At 34.4% G+C, this 24534-nt stretch overlaps 1 non-coding gene and 1 pseudogene across 1 annotated transcript; one reads left to right on the plus strand and one right to left on the minus strand.

Annotated features, from left to right (window-relative positions):
* LOC131858936 (germin-like protein 9-3) overlaps positions 1-16799 on the plus strand; it is a 36055-nt pseudogene extending 19256 nt beyond the window's left edge.
* A 3669-nt stretch (positions 16800-20468) lies between these two features.
* Positions 20469-20540, minus strand: TRNAT-AGU (transfer RNA threonine (anticodon AGU)). Its single transcript has one exon. It is a non-coding gene; the product is annotated as a tRNA-Thr (tRNA).
* Positions 20541-24534: the final 3994 nt, after the last annotated feature.

The raw sequence follows: 24534 nt of genomic DNA on the forward strand, positions 1-24534 counted from the left end.
TGCATACTTTGAAAATAATTTCTTGAATTAAGGCATCTAAATATCATGCAAAGAAGGGACCTCTAAAGACTTCAAATTCCCAAGCTAAGATATTAGGTCTAGAATAAGCCAACTCAATAGCAAAAATGACTAGCTTACTTCCCAAGAGGGGAGGACCAAATGGCAATTTACTTATTTCCTTGTGAATCCTAGATAGGGACAGTGAGTTCTTATATCTCTTTAATACATATATCTTATCTATAACTTCTAAAACTCCTCTACATGTTATTAAATCTATCTCTTATCTATTGTGGTGAATAGATCTTTCTTATCTACTTATATCTGCCACAATGGATGTGACTAAACAAACTATTTTCTAAAGCTCATATTTCAAAATGTTATTTTTTGTTTACAAAGGTATATTTCATGATCAATGCTCGATATACCATTTTCTGCCAACACACATCATTCCCAAGAAAAGACATAGAGATCATGCACTTGGTCAAACATTAAGCATGTCATGGTCCCTCTCTCTATAAAGGAGAATGTTGAGGTGGAGACTCTAGGGTCCATCAACTCCCTTTCACAAACCTTGTTATATCACACAAATCCTTCAACATAGGGTGTTGATGGTAGGAATAAAATTTATTTGACACAAATATCAATGAGAATGGATATTGTGATATAAAATAAAGTACGTAAAGTCTTGATAAGAGAAATTTGGTATTTTTCCTAACAATTATCCACAACTATATGAATTATCTATTGGAAGGCTATTGAAGTCTATTGGTTGGGAATACTAAACGGGTTCTACGATTGATCTTTCTAATTTTTATATTTTGCATGGATTTTGTGTAATGGTTTCCTCTACATGCAAAAAAACTTCCTAAAGGTCCTTTCTTCTAACTTACTTAATCACACCTAAAATTGTCATGTCTAATTAAATAGATATTTTTATTTATTTAATTATCTAAGCCCAATTCTTCTATTAATTAAATGAATCTTTATTTATTTAATTAATTCATATATCCTCTTCTAGCCTTACTTCTCATTTGAATAAATACCTTTATTTATTTAAATTATCCCTTTTCCTAAATTAAATAAATATCTTATTTATTTAATTGATCCCACTTCATCTATTAATTAAATAAATATTTATTTAATTAATTTATTAGCCTTTTCTACTTATGACACATATCATTCATCTCTTAATTCATACACTACCTACCCTCTCATTATTTTATTATTTCTTTTACCTACCCTCTAATCATAGCCGACCATTTATCTTTTACACCTCTCAATCTTATCCCTCCATTTCATATAGTGTCTTTTATATAAGAGGATACTTCCTTCATTATCAACCCTAATCAATCTATGCATCCTAACTACTTGATTACTCGACTACACTACGCCTTTGCACTTTTACATGCGATCCTACTTGCAACAACATTTCCATTCTTTGTTGAGCTCTTGTGCACATATAAAATCTGAGAGCAAATATATCAAGCAAGATCAATGGAGATAGGAAGAATGGAGATCAAAACCCTATTGGACATATGATGGTATAATCTTTGTGATTTCATTTGATTTGCATTGTCTTAGGTAATCTTCATATGTTATGGTGGATCTTTGTTGTTGTTAGGCTAGGGTTTTGTGGTTGAATTCATTTAGTCTTTCAACATTGTTGTTATCTATTTTCACCATAAACATTTTGGCATGCCTCGTGGAACATGGATTTTTGTTAGATCTGTGTTTTTTGCATATTTTTCTAACCCTGTATTGCTGTTTTGTAAAACAATTTGGAGAATAACCTTGTGCAGCTAGGGTTTTGGACACAAAATCAAGATCTTGGAGAGATTTGATCATATCTCACAAACAACTTGAAAATTTTGCACAAAATGTTTTTTGTAGGTTGAAGACAGTATCAGAAACTCTCAAAAAAAAATCAGATCTATTGGAGCATATTTTAAGTTTCTATGAATTTTTTATGAATTTTCATAAACAATTAATTTTGAGAGAAAATGAGTGAATTTTTTGGATTTTCTTACATTTTTGGAAATATCTCATATTTATACAGAGGATCTGTTCTTTTTGATTTTAAATTTGATGCAAAATATTTCCTAAAAAATTGGATCTTTAAAAGTTAGGGTTTTTCCTTATTTTGATCATATCTCACAAACGGCTTTGAATGTTGGTATCACATTTTTTGTGCAGTTCAAGAAAACTATCAAAAGGATTCGGTAAAAATTTTAGATTTTTTGGATGAAATTTTTATTTTATATGAATTTTTTATGATTTTTCATAAAAAATTAATTTTGAGAGCAAATTAGCGAATTTTTTGGATTTTCTTACATTTTTGGAAATTACTCATAATTATACAGAGGATTTGTTCTTTTTGATTTTAAATTTGATGCAAAATAATTCATCAGAAATTGGATCTTTGAAAATTAGGGTTTTGCATTATTTTACTCATATCTCACAAACTGCTTGGATTTGTTGCCGAAATTTTTTTATTATAGTTTGGAAGACCATTGGGACTCTCCAGTAAAAATTTCAGATTTTTTGGATTGATTTTGCATTTTATATGAATTTTTTATGATTTTTCATAAAAAATTAATTTTTGGAGCAAATTAGCACATTTTTTGGATTTTCTTACATTTCTAGAAATCTCTTGAAATTTTAAAAGTGTTATTTTTTTTATGATGAATCAGATCTTTGAATTGGTCAACAAAATGCATTGTTGAAGGCCCCTATTTCACAAAGTCTTTTGGATCTTAAATTTACCTACCTTGTGTGCTTGCAGGAAGGGGTGATCATTTGAAACAATCCAAACTACTAACAAATATTTGTTGTAGGACCTTGGTAAGGGTTTTTGATCTTTATTGTGTGACTTTTTTTCATAGATTATCAAACACTTCAATTGGTGCACTAAAATTGAACTAGTGTCTTTTGTGTCTTGAGCAATAGGCTCTTTTTGTTTCATCTTTAGAGGGTCTGTCTCCCCATGTGGTCATTAGGACTACTAGTCAGGAGAGAATGACCCAAGTGGTAGTGAGGAAAACCCACCTCTTCTGAACCACTATAAACAACTATATTCATGGTGAAAACTATGGATAACGTGTGTTGATTAGTTCATACCGACACTATGTCTCCCCATAAACCCGTTTGATCAAATTTATTTGATCAATTGTAGGGCATAACCCCTACCGACTGGGAGCCTTCTATATTTATAGAGTTGAAAGTGCCGCATGTATGGCCACTTGAGTGTATGCCCTTACTAGCACCTTTTTGTTTTAGAAGAAGCCAAAATCCTTCTAGTTATTGGGGCAGGAGGTCAGACCTCTAGAGTGGCCCACACACATATGGTTCTTAGTAGAGATACAAAGTTTGCCACGAGGAGTTTTTGTGGGGACTGATGCTTGGCTGCCCCAAGAAGTGAGTGTCAAGGGTGGAGCTAGTGGGGTCAAGCATCTAAGTGTCCGCTCTGAATAGCGTAGCCTCATGTGGGAATCAACAACTATTGTCCTGGCCAACCATAAGAATTGTGCTTGTCTTATTTTGAACAACCAAACATTCAAGACCAAACATTAAAACATTATGTCTTTTATGTCTTCAAGTGTATGCAAAACATTCTTACATCAAACAACACACTTTTCTTGGAGTCATTTTGAGTCTAAACACTTGCAAACATTGAGTCCTCATCATCATTATGTCCTCTTGTCACGAAAAACAGTAAAAAAATTCAGATTTGGTCACAACAACAACTTCACAAATTGGAAAAATTTACAGTCCAAAAAACAAGAGCAATCCGTTTCCAAATTCTTGAGCTTCCTAAGCCATCTCTTCAAGTTTTCATCTAGAATTCAACCTACCTTTGGGTCTCACAAAGTTCAGCATTGCTTTACACATTGCATTACATACATATTTGTCTAAACTTGAGTCAAAAGGTCACTTGCTTATCCTCATCATACTTGGTCAACACATTACATACAACAAAATTTTTCTAAGTGGTCCCTCATCAAGGTCTATCACCTTTGGGTCTCATTTGGTCTTACTTATAGTCAAGGTCAACTTACCTCATCAAGAGAAACTATCATCTCTTTGGAAGCCACACTTACTCTACTACATACATACTTGGTCTTACACTTTGGACATTGCAAGTATACTTCAGATTCATTTACATCCAAACTCTTGGTCTTCCATACTCTTTCCATTTTCATCTAGTCTCACACATCTTGGTCAATACCTAGTTCATGGTTGAAACTTGTTCCCAAAAATCTAGGAGAGAACTAAAGAGGCTCAAGAATCTGCAAACATGAGTTCCTATGAGTATGACAATGATGTCTTTTTCAATTCTGATCATACTACATTACTTGACATGGATGCCTATAGAAACATTCCAAATGTTGAGCACATTGACACTATAAACAACAAGGATACACACAATGACAATATGGACAACATTTCAATACATTCAGCAGAAGTGGAAGACTCCATTATGGATCCTCATTTCAATAGATTGGTTGAGGAAATAATGAGGAGAGATAGACAATATTTCTTACAAGTGATGGCACATAGTGGAGCCAAGATTCCTCATGATTTTGACATGTCTCAAATAATGGAAAATCGGCCTTTGCAACAAACTCACCTCAATATGAATCAAAGGAGGCCTAATGGTGGAGGCAATAGAGGACCACATCTTGTGCCTAAATCACCATCATCTTTGTTTCAAAAACTAGAGGTCCCACATACACATGGTCAAGCATATGATACTCACCTTCATAGACCATTATGGAAGTCTTATGCAGAAAAATATGCTCAATCACATACCAATGCTAAGGATCAACCACCAAGGCAATTGGATATTCAAAGGCATGCTCAAAATTTTAACACAAGGAAACCCCGCATCAAATTTGGGGGCAACACATTAGAACAAACTCATGACATGCCTGTAGAGTATGGTATACACGGACAAAATAGATATTCTATTCCTCACCATGAATCCATACCAAGTGGTCCATATACACAACATCACTATAGACCTCCTCCATATGAACATGTGTATGATCAATATCATCCATATATGCAACATGCTCCTCCTCCACCCTGTGGTTCAGGCATGGGATATGGTCTAAGAAGTCAGTCTCCACCAAAGAACAATTTGGAACAACAAATTAAGGACTTACAAAAGAAAATGGAGGACATAAATACACTGAAGCCAACTTACACAATGAGAGACATATGTCCTTATCCATTTGACAAAAGCATTCCAATGTCTCCATTTCCTACACATTTCGTGATGCCTAAGTTCGATAAGTACAAAGGAAAAGGGGATCATAAGGCACATATAAGACAATTTTTCACAGCTTGCATTGAGGTAGCAGCAGAAGAGACATATTTGATGAGATTATTCCCACAAAGCTTAGGAGATCAAGCTATGGAATGGTTCTCCCAACTTCCACCTAGAATTAAGTCTTGGGGTGATCTAGCAGAGGCATTTATCCAACATTTCTCATACAACATAGAGACAGACATATCAGTCACTACTTTGTACAACACCAAATAAAAGGATGGAGAATCTTTTTCATCATTTTTACAAAGATGGAGGAATCTAGCCAGTAGATGCTCTTGTGAAATTCCACAAAAATAAATGGTAGAGATGTTCACCTAGAATGTCAACAAAGATATTGGTTATGACCTAAGAAAAGCTTGTTTGTCCACCTTCAAGGACGTCATTGAAAAAGGCTTAGCAACAAAAAAGGTCCTAATTGAACAAGGAGTCATTACAATATTCAAGGAAAACAAAGATGACTTTAAAGGAAAAGATAAGCCAATATTTTGGAATAAAAACAAGAACACAGTCAATGATGGTGTTGTTGATGCCAATACGGTACGACCAAAAATTGTTTTTTCTGGAACAAGCTCTACAAACAATCAAGTCAATACTCAAACAACTTCAAAGTCACGAAGGAAGTACACTCCATTGGGAGAACCACTAGAGTCAATTTTCAAGAAGCTAGTGGCAAACAAAATAATAACAATTCCATATTTGCCTCCATATGAGCCAAAGGTCAAACCAAATTGGTGGAATGATGATGAGTATTGTGAACTTCATAAGAGTAAGGGTCATAAGATAGGAAATTGCCATCAGCTGAAGAACATCATACAAGATCTTATTGATAGAGGTGACATTGAGATCGAGGGACACTCATCCAATCAAGAACATGAAATGTTTAAGGAACCATTCCCAAAACATGACAAGGGAAAAGCTAAAGCTATAGATGACCAAACCAACTATACCAGAGCATCCTATAACTATGATTCAACTATCAATCACATTTCGATGGACAATTATGTCTCTACCATTATCATCAAGGATAAAACACCTGAGAATTATACTCAAAGACCCAAGATTGTCCTAAAAGGCATTGGATCTTCTTCCGAACCTACCTTTGAATGTAATATTACAACTCATCGAGGTAAATTCACCTTGCAAGGTGCTCCAGCTAAAAACATTGCTTCTTCATCAACCAAACCTAAGTATGACCTTGTAGAACAGTTAGGGAAGACACCCGCACTCATATCCATCCTTGAGCTCTTACGCATATCCCCCACACATAAAGCCATTCTTGACAAAATATTGAGAGACACCTCTGTCCCTACTGATCTAAACATGGACTATTTTCTAGCCATGGTGGGATACCTTTCCATTCCACACTCCCTTACATTCACAAAAGTTGATGATGCCTCCATGAGCCAACCACATAATGCACCTTTACACATTGAAGCCTTCATACACAAACATTGAATAAAATGAGTCCTGATAGATGGAGGAGCAGGTCTAAACATTTGTACATTGAGCACTATTAAACAATTGGGATATTCTGAAAAATCTATGAATTCTACAAACAAAATCACCATCAAGGCATATGATGATGAAGAGCATTCATCCAAAGGCACAGTCACCTTACCTCTTAGGGTTGGGCCAGTTACAAAGGATGTGGTTTGTCAAGTCCTAGACTTGGATCTCACATACAACATATTGCTAGGACGTCCATGGATTCATGAGATGAGTGTAGTCCCATCTACATATCATCGATGTATCAAGTTTCCACACAATGGAGTTGAAGTGACCATCAAAGCTGATCCAAATCCATTTATATATTGCAATAACCTATGACATAGATCAGAAATAACAATACCAGTCAATCGAGAAGTTGTTCCATCTTCAACATATGTGGATCCAGAATCTTTGAAAGCTTCTACATCAAAACAAATAGAGCTCAAAGAAAAGTTCAAGATTAAAGATATGGGATGTGGTGAGTATATTTTTCATGTTGATCAACTCCCACTATCTCCTAAGGTATTCAGTCAACAAGAACAATATATAAATAATTTGCAAGGAATTGGGTGTGAACCACCTAGTGTTGTGGCTACTAAGTCTGAATGCAAATCTCCTTTAGTGGTGCAAGAAACTCTTGATATCAATAGTCCTAAGAGTGGTTCCAACGAATAATCTATTGAGTGTATCGCCAGCCCTCTTGAGAACTCACATAGCTTTACCATTTCATCCACTCATTCCATTTCCACTCCACTTCCAAACTTGGATCAACAAGAATTACAAAAGCCCTTACTCATTGGGGATCAAAAATCAAGCTTTGAAAAGAAAAATATAGAAGTCAAAAATAAAGAAAAGTCTTTTAGTCCAAATCAAAATCAAAAGCTATTGGACTCTACAAGAATCAAAGTCAAGGATAAAAATCCTATGAAGCAAAAAGAGAAAGAGTTGATCTCCCCTAATATCAAAATAACTAGAGGCAAAAGTTCTAAAATTTCAAGTCAAAAAACATACTTGTTGATCCTGAGTCTCCATCATGCTATCCTACTTTCACTTCTTTTCACAATCATAAACCTTCATAACTCATCCACTTGTTCCACACATCCTTTCCCTTTTGGCGATACATCATGGACCTTTAATGGAGCTTCCTCAAAGGACTTTGTTATCAAGGATGCCCAAACTTCTTTAGGTGACACACATATGGGCCTGTGTAGTCCACACACTAGTAATTCTATCTCAATTTCTTCTCAAGGAAGACAGTCACTTGAGCTACATATCATTCAATCAAGGAATGTTGCAGCTATAATCATAAGGTCAAGCCTCGCACATTTGAGGTGGGTGACTTAGTTCTCAGAGAAAATCCTAAAAATCAACAAGACAGAGAGAAGAAGGGCAAGTTCAAACCAAACTGGATTGGTCCTTACATCATCACAGCAGCATATGCATCTGGTGCATATCAGCTCTCAACCATAGAGGGTGAACCTTTGGAGGATCCTATCAACAGCATGCATCTTCACAGGTTTTACACATAGCTCTTAAGAGTATTCTAATATCAAAACTACAAAAAAAATCATAAAATTAAAAAATATCGTTACTTGGTGAAAACTTGGCAAACAGGTGCCTTGTGACACAAAAAAATTGAAAAATCAAAAAAGTAAAAAAAAATCGTCCAACGGTGAAAATTGGGTCACCAGCGCCATGTGTAGAGACATTGCTCCTCCCTCCTTTAGGATTCCATTTCATCCTTTCACTTTACACACACTCACATCCTATCCATTCATAATAAACTTACCCATTCCCATCATGGCTTGTTATTGATCTACCTAAGATTGGTTAGCCATTCATAATAAACATTCCTTTTCACCCATTTCCGTCCATAATAAATCAGCTCCTATCTGTGGCTAGGGCAAATCCTACATCTAGTGATGGGTCTGGAACTGAGAGCATCACCTGTTCTGAGGAGTATAGTTTCCTCCAGTTTTCTTCAGTCTATCTGCACACAATCCACAATAAAGCAACACTTCCATCGCCAATCTACAATAAATTATCATTTTCATGGATTCAGTCAGGTTCAGATGAGACACAACAGCAATAATGGACTTCAACAAATCAAATCTTTCAACAGACTCAAACAATATTATGGATCAGTGCTATCTATCCTTTTTGTGAAAGTAAACATTGTGACCACAATCAAATAGACTTATACAAGTGACAAAAGACACTAAACTTGAGGACTACAGTGAATGTTGGTGTCGAGTCTTGGTGTTATTTTGATTTTATCTTTTGGTGAGATGTCTTTTAGATTTTCCGGGATGTCTCTGACTAGAGATTTTATCTCTAGGATGTCTTTGACTAGAAAGGTGAGGATGGGCTATCATCGCCTATTTTTCTTTGTTGTCTGTAGATTGTCTCTTAGTAAGGCTATGACTTGTCCAAGGATATGAGGACACTGTGAGTCTAGTATGAACTAGGGCATTCATTGTTTGTGACTGTCTCATCTCCATGCAAATGGGTACAATGACTTTCTAGGTCAAACATATGCCTCGATTGTCATAACCTACTTGCCATAATAAAGTTCAATGATGATAATGCACAAAAAGCTCTTTCATTTTCATATCTTCTATCTTCCATCCCCCTTTCTTGATTGACCTCCATCATCCTTCCTGAGTTCGTGTAGCCTACTATCACATGACTGAGTATAATGACACGCCAAAAATATTTACATTTCATGTAGTTGCACCTGCATTATCACATGTTAACATTTCATACATACATATAGATATCACAATTGCATCACATCCTACACAACACATGTTAGTACATCTTACATTCTCATCATATAAATAGTTATTTGCCTTATCATATCCATTTGCATTTCATACATTCACATTCACATTGGCATAACATATTAAAATATAAAAGAACAAAAATATTGCATTTCATCATGTACATATTTGCATCCATATCATAATCATCATCATAAAACATATCATAAGCATCACATAGAAACATCACATAGGTACACATGCATATAGCTGCCACAAAATCATAAGTGTCATGATACAATGATGTCAAAATACATATGGCTACATAACCAACCCTCATGTCACCCTATCTAGACATAGGAACCCACTGATCACTCCTGCCAACACTGCTGGTAGTGCTAATCCTGTCTATGTCATGGTATCCCAAGCCACATGTTTAGCCCTCATCTCCAGTCCTGAATCTTGAAACACTCATCTCAGTGCATCCCTATCTTCATCTCGATCGTAAGGAACTAACTCCCCATCGATTGGTATTCTCAAAATCCTATATACATCCTCCAAGGTGACTGTCATCTCACCCATCAGCAAATCGAAAGTACAAGTCTCTGAGTGCCATCTCTCAGCCAATGCAGTTAGCAAACCCATGTTCACCTGAAACTCAAGCACATACATAATATATCTTAGTCCCATAACCTCAATGGCAGCCCTGTCCTCGAATGTCAGCTCTGGTCGTAACCTCTAAGTCGATGGGAATCTCTCCTGTGACTCTAGCATAGGCAAGTACTCCTGCAGTCAAGCAAATCAACTGTGTCAGTCAAAGTGGCATTCCCTATTCATCACAAAATGTTGCTTTTTATCTTAAGTGCTTATGATACTATATCCTAGTGACACTCATTGTTCATCACAAAGTGTTACTTCTATCCTAGTGACACTCACTGTTCATCACAAAGTGTTTCTTCTATCCTAGTGACACTCACTGTTCATCACAAAGTGTTGCTTCTATCCTAGTGACACTCACTGTTCATCACAAAGTGTTACTTCTAGCCTAGTGGTACTCCCTGTTCATCACAAAGTACTACATGTTTTGCACTCCCTGTTCATCACAAAGTACTGCTCATATATTAGTACTCCCTGTTCATCACAAAGTACTGTGTCTTGGTACTCACTGTTCATCACAAAGTGCCTCGATCTATCCTAGTCTTCCCTAGAGGACCTGCTTGAGTGTATCCTCTCGGCAGTTTATCCAATCGACAGTGTATGATCATCACAGAACTGTTGATTTGGCCTTGAAGATATAAATGTGCTTTCATTACATAAACGCGCTTACATATTGCATAGATACGCCTGGCACCAGCACAGATGCATCTCAGCATTTTTTGACCTTGTTTGACATACCTAACATTCATTAAATGTGCTACCTAACATGCATTTATGACAACATTTATTGTGACAAAGTACAAGGAGGTTTTTGCGATACTTACCGACTCTCCTGCCTCTGTTGGCCTTTGAAATCAGCAAACACGATCGAATCTGTGAACCAATGCCATCGCTGCTAACTGTTGTTGCTCTATTCTCTCTCTGTAGTCTAATCTCTTGGATGTGTGGATGACAATGAGGATGTTTTTCCCTCATAATCTATCTTATAGACTACCCTAGCCCTAGTCTCCCATGTCAATCTTCATTATCCCGTGACTCTGTCACTCTATCCAATCAGTTCATTCTAGCCTTTCTTTCTTATCGAGAGATTGTCTGTGATCTTTTCAGACATTTTCATCCAATCTCTCGAGGGGGCATATCATTCCCATCTTGGGGCAACTTTGTATCAGTTTATATTATCTTCTTTGAAACAACGTGACAAGCTGCATTGTCTCAAAGAGGGGCAAAATGTAGACACCTAAAATTGTCATGTCTAATTAAATAGATATTTTTATTTATTTAATTATCTAAGCCCAATTCTTCTATTAATTAAATGAATCTTTATTTATTTAATTAATTCATTTATCCTCTTCTAGCCTTATTTCTCATTTGAATAAATACCTTTATTTATTTAAATTATCCCTTTTCCTAAATTAAATAAATATCTTATTTATTTAATTGATCCCACTTCATCTATTAATTAAATAAATATTTATTTAATTAATTTATTATCCTTTTCTACTTATGACACATCATTCATCTCTTAATTCATACACTACCTACCCTCTCATTATTTTATTATTTCTTTTACCTACCCTCTAATCATAGCCAACCATTTATCTTTTACACCTCTCAATCTTATCCCTCCATTTCATATAGTGTCTTTTAATAAGAGGATACTTCCTTCATTATCAACCCTAATCAATCTATGCATACTAACTACTTGATTACTCGACTACACTATGTCTTTGCACTTTTACATGTGATCTTACTTGCAACCACATTTTCATTCTTTGTTGAGCTCTTGTGCACATATAAAATCTGAGAGCAAATATATCAAGCAAGATCAATGGAGATAGGAAGAATGGAGATCAAAACCCTATTGGACATGTGATGGTATAATCTTTGTGATTTCATTTGATTTGCATTGTCTTAGGTAATCTTCATATGTTACATGGTGGATCTTTGTTGTTGTTAGGCTAGGGTTTTGTGGTTGAATTCATTTAGTCTTTCAACATTGTTGTTATCCATTTTCACCATAAACATTACCATATCATTTTTGTAAAATTTTTGCCACTTTACCCATATCGGAATTCAACTTTACTATTCTTGATATTTGTTTCATATTTTTCTTTTAACTCTTCCTTTTGAAAGTGAATGTACATATTGACCAACAAAATATTTTATAAAACTTTTCTTTGAAAGTTGATATGACTCTAAGATTCTACTCTATTTGATAGATTTTTAAAACACCTAGTCTTTTGATGGGCCATGGAGATTTACCTCACTACCAACCTAAGGATTCAATTCCATATAGAACTTTTATATATTGATTTTTTCACTCTTTTTTTTTCTTCTAATCTAAATATAATTGGGTAGCCACCTTTACTTAAAAAGGGCTATGAATTGGGTTGGAGGCTTGGCTCGATTGGTGTGAGCTTCCTATGGTAGCCATGAGGTCATGAGGTCAAGTCTACCCTTAGCCCATGTGGTATCCAAGGGCATATCATGCCAATATCACTTATCATATTAAAAATCTTGCCTAGTGAACTAAAGTTTATAGTAGGGCTACCTAATTCTTGAGTCTGAAAAATTGATGATGAATTAGTGCCATATCAAATTCCTAGAATCCATCCCCAGCAATCCTATTTTTCATCCACCAAGTGGATGCTTCGCATCATTAAGCCATGCTTTCTAGGGAAGACTCCACATCTTTGAGCCATGCATCTAATCTATCTCTTCTTACAATGCCATTAAATTTTGGTAATTTGATCTTTTTCATATCTAAAGAAATCTTATTAGCTAGTTGTTTTCTTGCATTCATTTGTTTCATCATCTCTCAATGATTCACTTGATTTTCTGAGGACTCCATGTATCCTTCATGCTCACTATGTCCTTGATTTCGTTTCTCACCTCCTTTTTTATCATGAGATCATGTGACTTCTTGTTCTAAAAACCCCATATTCCATTAGTCTCATTTATGACTAAAATAATTTAGTCTAATTTAGCTATAGAGTCTCATGTAGCTTGATTAGATCCATCCTGACTAATTCTTTGTTTTATTTGGGTTTGAACCATGATTAAACCTCATAAGTCAAAACGTAGACTAATTAACCTATGGTTTGGTGTAAAATTAATAAATTTAAAGAATTAATAATAATTAATATATCTTTATCTTACATACACAATGATCTATATTCAATGTTTTTATTACAATAGAAAACCACGCATTGCTAAATGTAAGTGAATGCATAGTTTTTATTCATATAATAATGGATAGAGTATTTTTATTTAATTAGGATTGTTTCAAATTTATAATATGTTGATACATAATATTCAAAAGAAGGAACCTCCTCAAGTTATTTTCCATTTGAATCAAATATTAAACTACTTAAGGTGGGGTGTACAGAAAAGTAATCCTTGTATAATTAAAATGCACCACAACTAAAATGCACTTAGATTTTCAAGTGTTCCTTTTTCTTTATTACATTGGGGGTATCAAGTCCCATGCTTCTATTTTTTATCCTTATTTATCCCAAATTCATTGCCAAGGAAAATGTAAAAGAGCCAGGCTTGTTCTCTAGAGTTGGTTGGTTTCGTGGTTTTTCCTTATTATTTAGACCCCCATCTCTATATTTAGATGATAGAATCAATTAGGTTAGATCAACAAACATAAATCTAGTGAGGCCCTCTCCTGCTTTATCTAATTAGAACAACAAAAAATCTAGTACTATTTACTTCCTACAAAGTATGTTCATAGGCCCTAATGTTTGAACCTCGGTCTACTTTTCATGTAACAAACTTACATTCATAGAATAAAACTTCAACTAAATAAACTACATTTTTTTACATATATATAAACAATACTATGTCATTCTCATAAATATAAATATTTTCAACAACATTTTATGAATATTTAAACACTTAAACAAAGATCATATAAGAGAACCAATCACATTACTCAAGTTAAGTAACTTCACTAAATATTTTAAATCAAAATAATTTTGAGACATGAAAAAGTACTTATTCGCTTCAACTATTCATAGTAGCAATACTTTTTGAAGATTCTATTCAATTCCTATACTAACTCAAGCAACCAAGAGATGAATAGAAAAAGGAGGCATAGTCTCTACCAAAGACAAACAAAACTGCATTTGAGAATGAACTAGAATTTCAAGAGGTACCTTTAGAGGGAAGGGAGGTAATCTAGATGAGGATTTAGATGCAGGAGAACGACCTTAAAATTCACCGAGTTAAGAAATCCTCTTGGCAAAAGGAATAAACAGAATGTTATAAGTCACTTGATTTTTGTTAAAAAAAAATATTTGTTAACAATTATGAGCCCAACACTATTGAAGTAGTTGAGTTGAAGGAGGGAAATTCATAGCAAGGTTAATGATGAGAAGATTGCAACCTTCGTGAAGAACATAAATCAAACTTTGATTTAGTTACAGGTGTAATCGTAGGCTATCCTTGGACTTTTATAAAAAGACAATTCTCAAAATGGTGACCTTGTTCTCTAGATAAATCTTGTACAACATGAATATGGCACATGACCTACAAAAAATATGTAGTTCTACAGCCTTGGTCACTCCAATCTCTATTTTCTTTTGGTGCTTAAGGATTGATACTTTTTAGAAATACCTTGGAAAGATTGTTAACTTATGAGGAATGACATTCTCCTCAATTGGATCCCTTTACAATTAAATTTGTAGATATCAAACAAGCATGGAATCATTTAGGATACAAAATCTAATGAAATAATTATTCCTTTCAATGCAACAAGTTAAAATATTCATAGTGAATTCTCCTTGATGTTCTAGGATGGTGACTAATTATTGGATGTGAATTATTGCTTAAATGAATAGCAATAAGCAAAACACAATGAATCATCACATAAACATGTACTAAGTCAACTCCTTAGATCTATTGTAAAAGGATGGGATTAGATCTTTTAAATGTTAGATTAGGTCTACACCATGTGACATCACTCCTTTGCATTATGAAATTGACTTAGGATGGGGGAATGTAGATTTCAAGTATGGATAAGACACACTGAGATCAAGACTAATAATGTTACAATGTTCATGAATTGTAGATAAGGTCCAATATATTAGAATATGTTAAAATAAGAATAAATGAAAATGCACAAGAATTGAGAGAAGCCTAACTTAACAAAAAAAATAATATAAAATTATAAAACTAAAGAGTTATTAAGAAGAGAGAAATGTCAATTTAAGATATAAATAAAATACAAACATAACATGTTAAAATGTCATAAAAGACAATCACAAATTAACAATTTAATGTTAAAAATATTTTAAAAAATCGATTTAAATGTAAATAAAAGACAAACATAACATGTTAGATTGCCATGAGAGAAGACAATCACAAAATTACAATTTAATGTTAAAAATATATATACAACATCAGAAGACGTCAAATTGCTTAAATTAACGATGAATTTGACAACTGACATCATTTATTTCCTCTTAAAATGATCTACTCAAAACGTGTCTGTCGAGTCACACAAAACCTCAATCTTGCAGGAGACGGATTGTAAAAATAATTTGCAAAATATCTTGATTTGTAACTTTGCAAGGCGGTATAAATCAGAAAAATTATCTAACTACGATTGAGCGAAAGAAAATAGTAATCAAGAAATTAAAATTAAAATTAATCGACACAATCAAGAATTTTTTTGTGTAGATCGCTCTAACATAATCGAGATTGAGGTGGCCAATTTTCGTGGGAAAATCCGATATACATTTCCAAACTTTTTGAAGTTTAGCTTGGGCTCAGGAGAGGAGATAGAAAACAAAGCCGGCTTCACCATTGAACTCCACGCAATCTTCTGCAACGTAACCTCTGATCGTCCTATAAATAAACTCCTCGCAACTTCCCCTCACACCCAAACATTCAGAATTCCCCCTTTCTGCAGTTTTTGCATTCGGAAAGAGATGGAATTCAATGGAGCATGCTTGATGGCAATTTTAGTGGTATTCAGTAGTGTTGGCGTAATCTACGCATCCGATCCTGATATTCTCACTGACTTCACCATTCCGGTTTGGCAGTTTTCTAATTTGACTGGGAGTTTCTTCACATTCACAGGATTCTGAGATGTGGGAGAGAACAATTTAACTGGGCCAGTAAAAGTGACAAAGGCGGTGGCGGCAGAGTTTCCGGCGCTGAATGGGCTGGGTGTATCAATGGCGGTACTGCAGTTCCTGGTGGGCGGAGTAAACCCTCATCACACTCACCCCTGCGCTTCTGAACTTCTGTATCTTGTGGACGGATCTCTCCTCGTTGGAGTGGTTGACACCACGGGAAAAATGTTCACGCAGAACCTCACTAAAGGGGATTTATTTGTGTTTCCCAAGGGACTCCTCTATTACCAACTAAACATGGATGCTGCCTACGAGGCCTTGGCTATTTCTGCCTTTGGGAGTGCCAATGCAGGCACCGTGTCAGTCCCTTCTACTCTTTTCACAACTGGTATCCCCGACGATGTTCTGGCCAAATCATTCAAGACAAACAAACAGACTATCGAGCTGCTCAAGGGTGGCCTTAAAAGTACCTGATTGCTTGGTTTCTTTCACCCATCATCCTTGACCGCCTACATAATAATGTTCTCGCTTTTCTTTCCACTTTCTTAGCCTGAACATCTTTATTTTTTCAGTTTGTTTGCTTTTCATTTGTGCTTTCCACTACAATAAATGCCTTGATTTGTTGTTACTAAAAGGTGAAAATAAAAGTTCATATTTAAATCTCTTTTGAACAATGATCATGGTCTCTCTCTCTAGATATATATACATATTAACATTTTAAGAATAAAAATATATATATAATAAGTTGTTGAATAATAGTTTGAAATATTTTTTTAAAACGTATGAGATTGTAATGGTAGTGTAGAATCATGTATTTGTAATAATTTTCTATTTTGGATTAATAATGATAAGGAAGATGGCATGTTTTTATATAATAATCAATGTATCATATGTCTTAATGAGTGTCATATGTCTTTATGTTTAGTATTTGGAGAGATAATGGGAATGAATATCAATATTGCTTACCCTTGATTTTCATATATATTCAAATGGATTGTCCTTAGTGAGTGTTCAATATCATTTACCACAGTTCGCAATTCTAGATTTTCTTATGTATATGGCTTCTAGATTGAAGTTTCTTTGGAAGCACAAGTCTTGAAAGAGGTAGGTGATTATGGGTTTGCCTTCATATTTGTGCACATTGCATTTTAAATTGAAAATATTTCTTTCTTTGTTAACAATGAAGAGATCCTCTAAATTATCACCACTCTCACTTTTTTCTTTTGAAATAATTGGTTATACATTCTTTAAATTAGAATCTCAATTAATTGAATATAATTGCATTCCCTATTATCTTTATTATATTTCTACTTTATGCCTTGTAACTACAAATAACAAATGGAAATAATAGAGTCGTTATGACATGTATCTTATGATTTGTTTTGTATGATTATTTTCTCTTTTTGATTTAATATGATTTGACGTGAATAAAAAATGACTATGTAAAATACTAGAAAATTGACAATATTCGGTATAAATAGACAAAAATAGATTGGAAAGCTAACACTAAAGGATAGATCTAAAAATAAAATATGAAAAGGAACCTAGCACTAAAATCTGAGCCTAAATATATTAGACAAATGTGTTAGGTTCCCTAGTCCTGGGGTGCTTTTGTCAGTTAAAACTTTGGATTCTAAATCACGATTCTCTATATATCACTCACCCTAACATTTAGCCATAAAATGCTAGACACATGCAAATTGGCATAGTCTAGGGGTTTTTGCCTATTCAAAATCTAGAGTTATATGTCTCAATTTTCTCTATACAAATCCACAACTTTTTGATGCTAGATATGTAACCTACATATAGAGAAGAGGGGGAAATGGATGTGTTGTATAGGGGCTATGAGGTAGGAAATAGGTATAGGCATCAAAGCACAATAGTTAGGGAACCACAAACCTAACAATGCAATGAAAATAAAGTCCTATCACACTCAATAGAAGAATTGAAGACAAGATGTAAATTAAAAATGCAAACCAACAAAAGCATCTCCTTCAATTGGCCTCAATTGTTTTTCTTTCTCCTTCAAATTTGTGGATGTCACCTACAAATACAAGTGATTAAAAGAAAGTTGGGCTGCACAAAGATGTATTCAAAAGTGACAGCGTAAGGATACTCAAAATATGGTTGTTAAAAATGAGCAATGAGAGCTCAATTTAGAGAAAAATTGGGATTGATTGAATGGCTAAGATTGAAAAGATTTTTGGTTAGATGGATGGACCTGATTGAGTGCACAACAGAGCTTCCATTTAGGGAAGGATGAAGATAGAAGAAAGCAAATAGGAAGATATTATGAGAATAAATAATAAAACCTTCAATTATCTTCTCATAAATACCAAATTAGCAGGTTGAAGAGATAAGGGAGATAAAAATTAGAAAGCAGAAGAGATAATTGGAAATTAAAATTTGAAAGTGGAAGAGCTAAGTATATTAACTACACATGGTAATTAAATAAATTAAAATTTTATTTAATTAGAATAATTTAGCGAAAGCGATTAAATAACTAAAAAGAATTATTTAATCATGGGAGAATAATTAGCTTAGAATTAAAGGAATAAATAACTAAGTGAATTATTTAATTGAAGAGGAATGTTTAGGATTATTCAATTAAGATCAAGATTAATTGATTGGTTAGAGATAATGATGAATATTAATTAAATAATGAAGATGATTTAATTAATAGTTTAGAAGAACAATAATTAAATAATTAAGAATTACTTAATTATAGGAAATTAGCAGAAAAATATTAGTACTAATTAAATAATTAAAATTATTTAATCAATTTAGACAAAAAAGGTTAGTGAAAAGTGTTGTCAAAGACAAGCCAATTGTCAGTGTCTATACGGGCCTTCCTAAGTAAAATCGTGTTAACCTCTACTACAACAAATGATTGTTAGAAGAGAGCTTACTCTTGGTAAGGTAGAGGCTAAATTTTAAATGAAATATTGAATTGATAAGATTATACCTTGGGATTAATAATGGTGGTTATGCAATGCTCTTTCAATAAGTCATCTAAGTGTTTATGCAATAACATGAATGAATTATAACAAAATCCATTATGAAAACATATTTGAAGATAAGTTTTGTAGCTTGGTTCTCCTTGTACATAGATGTGCTCTTGAATGTAACTTTTGTAATGTGAATCAATATTTTTGAATGATGAATGATTTCATTATATAGGCTTCTTGAGGCATTTTCATAGTTAGATTGACTTGTAATGGTCATAGCAAAATATCTAATCGGATCACAAATGGCACAAACTAATACCTCGAATATGTTTGAATTTGGGCCCCTTTTGGAGGGACTATGGCAATAGGTGTTGTGGTGCACTAGGAATATGGTGCAATACACCCTAGTCCACCTATGAAAGTACAAAATAATAGTAGTTGTAGAGTGTACATGCTTGGAACATTGGATCAGATCACCTCATGAGAATATGATGATAGTTTCGATGAGATAAAGACAAAATTGGCTAAAAATAAGCTAGAAGGAGGCACACTAAATCAAGGGCCCAAAAAGGAATGTAATATTCTAGAACGGTTACAATTTACAATACTATAGTAGTTCCTTTCAAAGAGGTGGATAAGAAAGATCATATAATTAATGATCTTTCTTGCACTTATCAATACCAAAATTAGGGCTCTTTGTAGAAAATGATACCTAAAATATCTTTTTCTAGTCATTTATCCATTATCATTCCATGAAACTTATTTTTGTGCCTATTTGAACATTAAATTACCATTATCACCAATTTGAGGCATCCAAGGAATTCCTTTAATAGTCAACTGCTCATCATGCTCATAACTTCCCTTTGGTCAAGGGGTGGTGGTTTTAGTAGAACACGGAACACCTTCAAGGGTTGTGGTGGTTCAAAGAACCACTGGAACCATTGACAATCTTTACTTAGCTCAAAAATACTTCTTTTTGTTGAGACATGGACCAGCTAGGACTTGAACCTAGGACCTTCCATATGCTGCTAGAGTGCTCTACCACTAAGCTATTGGCCCCTCTTGGACTGGTCCATCGTTGGTCTAGTTGTGGCTTATTTCCAACACCAATACCCCCCCCCCTCTCTCTTAAGCCACACCTCTCGTGTGCTTGGGACTCCTAGCCTGGGCCTGGCTCTGATACCATGTTGAGACATGGACCAACTAGGGATTGAACCTAGGACCTTCCATATACTGATGGAGTGCTCTACCACTAAGCTACTGGCCCCTCTTGGACTAGTCCATCGTCGGTCTGAGTGTGGCTTATTTCTAACACCAACACTTTTCTACTTGGGTTCCCCTTTTGGCTCTTTATTTCTTTTCTTTTCCTATCATTCAAGGAACCTTTCCATAATGGTCTAATTTCCTTACATTCAAGTCCCTTCATCATGGTTGTTATAAGCTCACATAAAGCAATAATGTTAAGAAAGATATGTTGGCTAATTTTTAGCATCATAAAGAAGATGAATCTAATTATGGCAATTTTGTAATTAAGATAGCTTATTTTAGATTTACAATTAAGTTTCATATTTTCATATTGTACTAGTCCAAGCTTTATATCTCATCCATTGAAGTCATATCCTGATTATGAGGATATAAATTAAAATTTCCCAATAGAAATATATTGGAAGACAACAAACAAGCATACAATTCATTCAATAATAAAATTCTAATGCAATCATTATACATTTTAATGCATTGTGTTGAAATCATCCTATTGAATGATCTTTGATATTCTAGGATTTTGACTAATTACTGGATTTAAATACATGATTAAATGAAAGTATTAAAACACCAAGACATAATGAATCATTACATAAACATGTACCAAGTCAACTCTCAACATCCATGAGTAAAAAGTGGAAGTTGATCTTTTGAATTTTAGGTTAGATTCGTGTCATCCCCCACATCATGGAATTTATATAGGATATATGAATGTAGATTTTAGGGTATAGATCAAACATATAGAGATCAAGGTAAATAATGTTATGGAAGTATAAGAATTTTAGATAAGATCAAATGCATCGGACTATGTGAAAGTGGGAGTAGATGAGGATGGATAAAGGTTGGAGAAGGAGCCAAAATAAGCATGACTATGTCACATGTTGCTATGTAATCATATCAAGACATTCTCTCAAGATGTGCCCAAAACTATATGAAAAATGACATGGGTATGAAAATTTAATCATTATTGTATACACATAAAAATTAGCTATGAGCAATTAAGTAAATATTTTATATTTATTTAATAATTATTCTTCTATTAAATATTTATTTAATTCATTTTCGTGTCTTTCTATTAATTAATATTTTATTAATTAATTCATCTATCTTATTCCTCTAATTAATTAAATATCTAATATTTAATTATTCCTCTAACCAAGTTAATTAAATATCTAATATTTAATTATCTCCTCAAAATAATTAAATATCTAATATTTAATAGTTATTCTCCTATCCTATAGTCTCAAATATTAAATAATTCTAAATTATTTAATCCCTTATCCAACTCACCTTCCATCTCCACTTCATCTTCCCTTTGCCAACTCATCAAATATGTGGCTAAGGAAATTAATATTTCTTAATATTAATTCATCATTTATCTTCAACTTCCAAATTTAATTAAATTTGTGCACGTACACATATTTCATAACCATTTCCTATATTTTCTCCAACATCCCCTACATCTTAGGAAGGACTTGAGTCCACTTGTCCTATCATGCCTAAATCTTCTCTAACCATCCCTAGATTCTCTCAGTCAGCAACCTAGCCAAGGTGAGATGAGTGACACTTGTCTTCTCCTTCCCCCTTTCTCTCAACCTTCACCTTTTCTCATATCCATCCAAATCTATAGATCTGATCATGACCATTGATCTAAGCCACATCATCTCATCCTCTCAAAGTCTATAAAATCAAGAGCTCTAGTCGAGAGAGAGATAGTCTTCAAATCAATCTTATGCATCTGTGAGTTTTTGAAGCAAATAGCAAATAGCAATTATCATATAATATCATATATCATTTTAGCATAATCATGTAGTATTGCATATCACAATATTAGTTAACTACAAGTTATTAGTGTTGAGAAAAATGGTGTCTCAACCTTGCATTTATGCGAGGTTACTATTTATAGTAAGTTTTCATTTGAGCACGAAATGGTACGAAACTCTCTCTGAAGCTTCAAGCTAGCTAGATAAGCATTCCGGTAAAGTTTCGTCGCAAGGTCATAGCTAGTTTTGAAGATATTAAAGTTTTCGTCTTGGAGGGGTGCAATAAAATATTTAAACTTAATTTTGGAGAATTTAGAGGCTCTGAAATGCCATAAAAAGTGGTCATAACTGGCGAAGCCGGTTACGAGGTGATAGAGCACTTCGCGAGCTTTCAGGCGCTTCAAACGGTTCGTCAATCGGACACCCGGTTCTCAAGTTATAGCCTCCGGAAGTTTGTACTCCTGAAATAGGAAAAATAATTTGTATCGGATACACAAATGAGCTGTAAAAGGGAGCGACACATGTTGATGTCTGCTTTAACATGTCATAGGGCGTCTAGAAAGGAGATAAGGTCGGCTACACCTTATTGGGTGGTTTTAGCCCATGGTTTTGTAATACCGTTTGACAGTTTCTTGTATTGTATCTCCTATTTATGAGGTGTGTGAGATAGAGGTTGGGTGTAAGAGTCTTATGGCTATTGAGTTGCCTCTGAATCTCTGATTAGTGGTACTCCTGCGAAGAGCTTGCTCTGCGAGTATGTTGTAATCTATTTTTGATTGCTAAATAAAATATTGAGCTGCTTTTGAAGGGTGGGGTTTTTCTCCCGAAAGGGTTTTCCCCACGTAAATCACTGTGTTGTGGTATGATTGCTATTATATCTATTTCTATTTTCTATAATTGTTGTAATGATCTGAAAAAGTTTTGCATTACCCTCCTCTCAAGGTTAGTGTAGGAAGTTGTTTCCGCTACTTAACTTCCTTACAAGTGGTATCAGAGCTTGATCACCTTTGGTTTCAATTGTGGGCAGTTGGGTTTTTTGAACTAATCCAGATTTGAGTGGGAGATTGTGCAGAAGACACTTTTTGATCTTGTTGCAGGAAATTTCAGATGGCGAGTTCGTCAGGGAGAATAGAGGTGGAGAAATTTAATGGAAGTAATTTTGAGATGTGGAAGTTGAAGATGGAAGATTTGCTAATAGATCGAGATCTTTGGGATGTTGTTGATGCGAATGTCCAAAGGCCCTCAGATCCTACTGCGATAGCTCAGTATGATGTTATGGACCAAAAAGCCAAGGGTCTAATCAGACTGTGCTTGGCAGACTCTGTTCTAATCAATGTCCATGAAGAAAACTCTGCAAAGAAGCTATGGACTAAGCTTGGTGAGATGTATCAAGTGAAATCTTTATTAAATCAAATTTTCTTAAGAAAGAAATTGTATTCCTTGAAGATGGAAGAGGGTGGACGAATTGCAGACCACCTGGAAGCATTCAATATGTTGGTGGCTCAATTAGTATCTGTCGGTGTTAAGATGGACGAGGAGGAGAAATGTCAAATCTTACTTTGCTCTTTGCCTGATTCATGGGATTCTCTTGTTATGGCTATTGGTAGTACTTCTGTTGTTTTAAAATCTGAAGACGTGGTGGGTGCCCTACTCGGTGAAGAGATGCGAAGGAAGGTATCCATCAGTTCAAAGGAAGCCCTAACCGTTCGTGGAAGACCTAAGGAGAAAGGCAAGAAGAATGAGAAGCGCGGCAAGTCCAAATCCAAAGGGAGATCAAAATCTCCTGGAAAGTCCAAAGTCATTTGCTAGAATTGCGGTAAACCGGGTCACATCCATAAGGACTGCAAAGAAGAAAAGAAGAAGAAAAAGAAAAAGTTCGATTCTGATTCTGAGTCCGACAAGGAAGATGGCGATGCATTTATTACGGCTTTGGCGACTCATGCAGGTAATGATGCCTGGCTAATTGACTCAGGTGCATCTTTTCATATGACTTCCAATAGAAATTGGTTTTCTGAATATGAAGGATTTAATGGAGGTAAGGTGTACTTGGGTGATGATTCACCTCTAGACATTGTTGGTCGAGGTAAAGTTAGAATCAGGTTTTCTGATGGTAGAATAAAAAGGATTAATGGTGTGCTGCATATCCCTGGATTAAAATGAAACCTGTTATCTGTGAGAAAACTAATAGATGCAGGTGTGCAGGTAGTCTTTTCTGAAACAGGATGTAAGATGATT

Source organism: Cryptomeria japonica, chromosome 10 (genome assembly GCF_030272615.1).
Source record: "Cryptomeria japonica chromosome 10, Sugi_1.0, whole genome shotgun sequence".
Classification (NCBI taxonomy): Eukaryota; Viridiplantae; Streptophyta; class Pinopsida; order Cupressales; family Cupressaceae; genus Cryptomeria; species Cryptomeria japonica.